Below are 7,218 nucleotides of genomic sequence, written 5' to 3'. Positions count from 1 at the left end.
TAATGTCTCTGCTTTTTAATATGCCTTTAGGTTTGTCAGAGCTTTTCTTCCAAGGAACAAGTGTCTTTTAATTTCATGGCTACAGTCACCATCTGCAGTGATTTTGGAGCCCCCCAAAAGTAAAGTCTGTCACTGTTTCCAATGTTTCCCCGTCTATTTGCCATGAAGTGATGGGACTAGATGCCATGATCTTTGTTTTCTGAATGTTGAGTTTTAAGCCAACTTTTTCACTCTTCTTTTCACTTTCATCAAGAGACTCTTTAGTTCTTCTTCACTTTCTGCCAAAAGGGTGGTGTCATCTGCATATCTGAGGTTATTGATATTTCTCCTGGCAATCTTGATTCCAACTTGTGCTTCATCCAGTCCAGCATTTCTCATGATGAACTCTGCCTATAAGTTAAATAAGCAAGGTGACAATATACAGCCTTGACATACTCCTTTCCCAATTTGGAACCAGTCTATTGTTCCGTATCTGGTTCTAACTGTAGCTTCTTGACCTACATACAGATTTCTCAGGAGGCAGGTCAGGTGGTCTGATAGTCCTATTTCTTTGAGAATTCTCCAGTTTCTGCCTTGCCCAACTCAATAACACAGAAGCCTTGATGAGCCCACAGAAACCTCTTCTCCCACCACACACTCAACAACAAAAAACGAACCTATCGTAATTCTTCTTTAGTGTGTTTTTGATCATTCCATTGGCAGGATCAATTGAATGTGGCATGGACAGACATTTATTTACAACCACCGACTTCTCTACATACCTTCTCAACAAAAGAGAGAGAAGATGAAATGTGAAGAGCAAAGCCATGAGCTTTAACTCCTGATGGAAAAAGAGAAAATCATCAGCCTCACTGTCTACTCCCCTTGGAGATCAACATTAGCTATACTGGTACAGAAACGGAGGTCAGAAAACAGCAAGCAATGACATTACTTTAGCAAAATGAGAAATCTGATCAGTACTTTTTAACTGAGAACACCTAGGGAAGATCATCTCTAAAGCAGGTAAACTAACATGGAATAAAGTGGTCCAGAAGATGAGGCAACTGTAGTGTCCCACCAGTCTGCAGGATAACTTAGGATGAGAATCCACAGACTAGTGGATTTTTAATTGTCAGTCTTATGGGGAACACATGTAAATCCATGGCTGATTCATGTCAATGTATGGAAAAACCACTACAATATTGTAAAATAATTAGCCTCCAACTAATAAAAATAAATGGAAAAAAAAAGATATGGTTGAAAAAGAAAAAAAAGAAAAAGGAAACTAAATAATATGGTATTTATTTGCTTGACTTTATTTGAAAACTCAGTTGATTCAATGAGAAAAAAATGAACTACCAGGGTTTGATATCACTCATGTTTTAATCTCGAACTCATTAACAAGTGAACAGAGTTCTAGTTTTCATATGCTTGTTTTGTATGTTTATATAGCTCAAGTTACCTATAAACACTAGAGCAGAATTTCCTTGGTAATAAGGATTAGAGGCATTGTTATTGTGGAAAATAATATAAATGACCATAGTTCAGAAAGCACTAATGCCATTTCTAGGAATATAAACTACAGCATAGTTGGCTGTGCAACACAAATACATCTAGTTAACACATAAGCACATTTTGAGGGTCTAAAAAATCATCTTTTCTCTTTTTGAGCAATACTGACACTCATTACCACCTTTGAATATAATTTCACGCAACTCAATTTTCTTATTTATAAAACTGTTTCCAGGTGTGATTATTATTCATCCGTCACATGATATATTTTTAAAAATGAAAACTGACAGCATTCACTTCTAAAATTTATGTATGCTGGTAGAATACTCTAATTATACAACAAAGTAATTTAGTTAATGTAATTTTTTTGGTACTCAGTTATACTCCCTAAAGATGTTCATAAAGTTAAAAAAAATTAAACTCCAAAGTCCATGTATTTTTTCATTAATACTATTCACAATTTCTTTGTGGATTGTAACTATATAACCCAAGGTGATGTCTGCTAATTCTTTCTCAAGTTCCTTTTCCTAATCTGCATAATAAGAAGCCCCAAGGATAGACAGAAAGGGCATCTTTGATATAATTGTGGGCTCACAGCAAACTCTGACAGTAGAGTCTGAAAGGATTACTTCAGAAGGAAGGTCCTGAAAGTGAGAAAATTCAGGGAAATTTCAGACAGCCTTGATCTATTTGTGAATGCAGACAGCAGAAGTACAACAAATGACCCCAGTACTAAAGAACTCCAGGAAGGCCTTCCACTTTGCAATAAGATATAGGTGCAGTCATTCATTCATTCAACATTTACTGAGAGCCTATTAGATGCCTGGCACCAGGTGGACCTTCCCTGGTGGCTCAGCTAGTAAAAAACTCACCAGCCAGTGCAAGAGACACAAGAGACATGGGTGTGATCCCCGGGTTGGGAAGATCCATGAAGAAGGAAATGGCCACCTGTTCCAGTATTCTTGCCTGGAAAATCTCATGGACAGAGAAGCCTGGCAGGCTATAGTCCATGGGGTTACAAAGAGCTGGACACGACTGATCACTGATGCACCTATGCCTACTAAGGTACCAGGGAGCAGGGATTCAAGGATGGGTCTCTGCTCCAGTCTGCGGAGGGAAGGGGGAAGACAAGTGCACAAGGGATTTGCCTGTAGTGGTTAAGATTGAATGTGGCAACAAGCTTCTCCTGGAAATGATGGTCGTTCGGGTAAACATCAGTCAAGTCTGCTCTGAAGGAAGATCCATGGTAAAGACCAATCAAGATCGAAAGACACTGGCTCTGGGGGTCCTCCTCCAACTGGGCATCAGAGTCTGCTGGCAGAGACCCTGCCGTCTCCAGCTTAGAAATCCCTCCCCCGTTGCATCAACACTGTTCACAGACCTTGAGTCCTACAGCAGGTACCCCCAACCTCCAGGATCTAATGCCCAGTGATCTCAGGTGGAACTGATGTAATAACAATAGAAATAAAGTACACAATAAATGTAATGCTCTTGAATCATCCCTAAACCAATCCCCCGCCCCCCACCAGCCGTCCATGGAAAAACTGTCTTCCATGAAAACAGTCCCTGGTGCCAAAAGGTTGGGGACTGCTGTCCTAGAGGACACCCCCCAACAAAAGGGCCTAGTGGGCCTTTCTGCCTGCAGCACTGTTTATTTATCCTCTCTCATAATTAAACCTTCTTCTAATCCTACAAGGTAATAATATTTGCAAATGGAGAACACCTGGCTATCCAACATGATGAATTTTCCAGGCTTCTGGGGAAAAGGGTTGTTCAAGCCAAAAGAAATCTAACACGCCCCCAGAAAGTAACCTGAGCCCTTCACAATATGAATACACAGGCACAGGGGTTAAATGTATAATGTATATTCAGCACAGAAAAGCATGAATATTGTGTCTGTGTGTGTGTGTGTGTGTGTGTGTGTGTGTGTGTGTAACCACAGAATTCTAAGCTTGTAGGGTGTGCTTTACATCTATATCATATGTTATCCAGATACCAGTTGTATATTATAAGCTGCATATGCAATACCATATGGACACCATAAAATATCACATGTGTTGTCAGGATAATTTTACATTTAGTGCATGATTAAAATGTCTTATATTATACACCTATCTTTTCTGCGTGTGCATGGATTTGTCTCACAAATTGCTTTCATTATCAAATTCAGATATCAATCAAAGTTAAAGTCCCTTTACTGAAATTTAATAAAAAGCAATATGGAAACGTGACTACAGTTTGTTTTTCTTCCCTAGATTTTTCTGCCATGCAGCATTTAACACTGGTGCAGCTGTCAATACCCATTCATCTGCTATCGGGCAGCTTTTTCCTTTCACTCACTGTGACATTTTTAAAGTGGCAAAAAAAAAAAGCTTAAAACAGCATATTTGTCACTTTTTTCTTTCTAGTGACCTTTTAAACACTAGGGAAAATTATATGTACTAAACGCTTTAATCACTCCATGTACATTTCACAATAGTGCTTTCTATAGGGGTATCCTTTAATTAAATTTAAGAAATTTACATCGTACACACTGCTGTTCATTTAATTATTCAAACATTTAAACATAAGAAAACCTCATAACTTTTAGCTACGGCAACCATGTGATGCAACTATTATCTATATTAAGAATCATTTTTTACAAGGAGAGTTTCAGAAATAACTTGTACATACCCTCGGCTTCCAATCTTTAAGTCCTGATAAATAGCTACATAAAGCGCTTTCTTTCAGTATTTAAGAAATTTAAGAATTTAAATTTAAATGCAGTGAAGAAAAACAGTCTTCATGTGTCCATATTGCTTTCTATTAAATTTAAGAAAACTTAAGAAATTTAAGGAAAAAGATATGTGGATGGTAAGACGTTACAGGGAACGTTTCTAGGAAAATATTATGATTGGATCTCTGGGCTTCCCTGGTGGTCCAGTGGTTAAGAATTCCAATGCTGGGGTCATGGGTTTCATCCCTGGTCAGGTAACTCAGATCCCACAAGCCGCAGGGCAACTAAGCCCAGGAGGCACAACGTAAGATCCCGAGTACCACAACTGAGACCTGACTCAGCCAAAAATAAGCAAATACATAAGTAAATATTAAAAAGAAAAACTCAATCTCAACCCTGTTTTGGATCAGCTGTGTGACCTTGAGGGAGTCACTGTGTATCTTTGATTGCACCATTATGTCACTGTTTGCAAAATAAAATACTGATGGCCACTTCTTTTCATCACAGTATCATCGTGGGGATCGAATTAGTAAATACCTGTGAATATGCCCTGAAATCTACTTTAAAAATGAAAAGGAACATGACTTTCACTTCAAAAACAAATACTCTCTGTTTTCTAGATGTGGAGAAATTTAACATTCTTGTAACTCACCAGAAAGAAATCAAAGGTTTAAAACAAGCTAAAATATCAACATTAGCAGTACATTATTTAAAATCAGGGTCCTTTCTAAAAACAGAAACAGAAATACTGCTGTCCCTGCTATAGAATGGTATTACAGATTGCAAACAGTAGTAATTCTGGAGTGCCCATTTAGTTTCATTTTTATTCTTATCATTTACACTATGACTGTCATACCTTTAGATGCAAATAAGTCTCACAGACATAGAAAACAAATGCATGGTTACCAAAGGGGAAAGAAGGAGAGATAAGTTAGGAATTTGGGATTAGCATACACTATACATAAAATACTATATATATATATAACTACCATAAACTACTATATATAAAATAGATAACAAGGACCTACTGTATAGCACAAGGAACTATACTCAATACTCTGTAATAATCCATAAAAGAACCTGAAAAAATACATAAACATATATTTACATATATAACTGAATCACTTTAGTGTACATCTGAAACTAACAGACACTGTAAATCAACTATGTGTGTGCCTTCTAAGTCACTTCAGTTAAGTCAGACTGTTTGTGACCCCATGGACTGCAGCCCACCAGGCTCCTCCATTCATGGAATTTTACAGGCAAGAATACTGAAGTGGGTCACCATTTCAGTGGACCCACTGAAGTGGGTCCAGGGGAACTTCCCAAGTCAGGGATTGAGCCTGCCTCTATTCCATCTCCTACACTGGGTGTGGATTCTTTACCACAGAGCCACCTGGGAAGCCAGTGACTTTCATACTAGAAAAGTTTTTTTTAAAAGGGGGGAGGGGGAGTGAATGGGCTGCACACCCTAGGTCAGAATCTCTTATTCCACAACTTATGAGTTAGCCACCAAGAGAAACTGAGCTTCTCAAACCATCAGTTCCCTGGTCTCTGCAACTGAGAACATAATACTGAACACAGAAAGTTCTTAGGAGGGTCATAAATAGTGTATCTTAGTCAGTCAGTTCATTCACTCAGTCGTGTCCAGCTCTTTGCAACCCCATGGACTGCAGCACACCATGCTTCCCTGTCCATCATCAACTCCCGGAGCTTGCTCAAACTCATGTCCATCGAGTCAGTGATGCCATCCAACTATCTCATCCTCTGTCATCCCCTTCTCTTCCTGTCTTCAATCCTTCCCAGCATCACGGTCTTTTCCAATGAGTCAGTTCTTCGTATCAGGTGGCCAAAGTATTGGAGTTTCAGCTTCAGCATCAGTCCTTCCAGTGAACACCCAGGACTGATTTCCTTTAGGGTTGACTGGTTTGATCTCCTTGCAGTCCAAGGAACTCTCACGAGTCTTCTCCAACACCACAGTTCAAAAGCATCAATTCTTCAGTACTCAGCTTTCTTTATAGTCCAACTCTCACATCCATACATCACTACTGGAAAAACCATAGCTATGACTAGATGGACCTTTGTTGGCAAAGTAATGTCTCTGCTTTTTAATATGCTCTTAGGTTGGTCATAGCTTTTCTTCCAAGGAGCAAGCATCTTTTAATTTCATGGCTGCAGTCACCATCTGCAGTGATTTTGGAGCCCAGGAAAATAAAGTCTGTCACTGTTTCCATTATTTCCCCATCTATTTGCCATGAAGTGACGGGACCAGATGCCATGATCTTCGTTTTTTTAATATTGAGTTTTAAGCAAGCTTTTTCCCTCTCTTCTTCCACTTTCATCAAGAGGCTCTTCAGTTCCTCTTCAGTTTCTGCCATAAGGGTGGTATCTGAGGTTATCAATATTTCTCCTGGCAATCTTGATTCCAGCTTGTGCTCCATCCAGCCCAGCATTTTGCATGATGTGCTCTGCATACAAGTTAAATAAGCAGGGTGACAGTACCTTGACGTACTCCTTTCTCGATTTGGAACCAGTCTGTTGTTCCATGTGTGGTTCTAACTGTTGTTTCTCAACCTGCATGCAGATTTCTCAAAATTCTCTTGAAGAATTTTCCATAGTTTGTTGTGATCTACACAGTCAAAGGCTTTGGCTTTTGACTAATAAATAAAGCAGAAGTAGATGTTATTCTGTAATTCTCTTGCTTTTTCTATGATCCAATGGGTGTTGCCAATTTGATCTCTGGTTCCTCTGCCTTTTCTAAATCCAGTTTGAACATCTGGAATTTCACAGTTCATGTACTGTTGAAGCCTAGTTTGGAGAATTTTGAGTTTTACTTTGCTAGCATGTGAGATGAATGCAATTGTGTGGTAGTTTGAACATTCTTTGGCATTGCCCTTCTTTGGGATTGGAATGAAAACTGACCTTTTCCAGTCCTGTGGCCACTGCTGAGTTTTCCAAATTTGCTGGCATATTGGGTGCAGCACAGTGTATATATATTAAGGGTCTGGTAT

The 7,218-nt window shown here is 39.0% G+C and overlaps 1 long non-coding RNA gene across 1 annotated transcript; it reads left to right on the top strand.

Annotated features, from left to right (window-relative positions):
- The first annotated feature begins 446 nt into the window (after positions 1-446).
- On the top strand, positions 447-6,858 carry LOC122680476. Its single transcript, XR_006336703.1, has 3 exons — positions 447-564; positions 1,000-1,002; positions 6,826-6,858. It is a non-coding gene; the product is annotated as an uncharacterized LOC122680476 (long non-coding RNA).
- The last annotated feature ends 360 nt before the right edge of the window (positions 6,859-7,218 follow it).

Source organism: Cervus elaphus, chromosome 22, assembly GCF_910594005.1.
Source record: "Cervus elaphus chromosome 22, mCerEla1.1, whole genome shotgun sequence".
Lineage (NCBI taxonomy): Eukaryota > Metazoa > Chordata > Mammalia > Artiodactyla > Cervidae > Cervus > Cervus elaphus.
The sequence above is the reverse complement of the archived record's forward strand: the minus strand, read 5'-3'. Positions and strand labels throughout refer to the sequence as shown.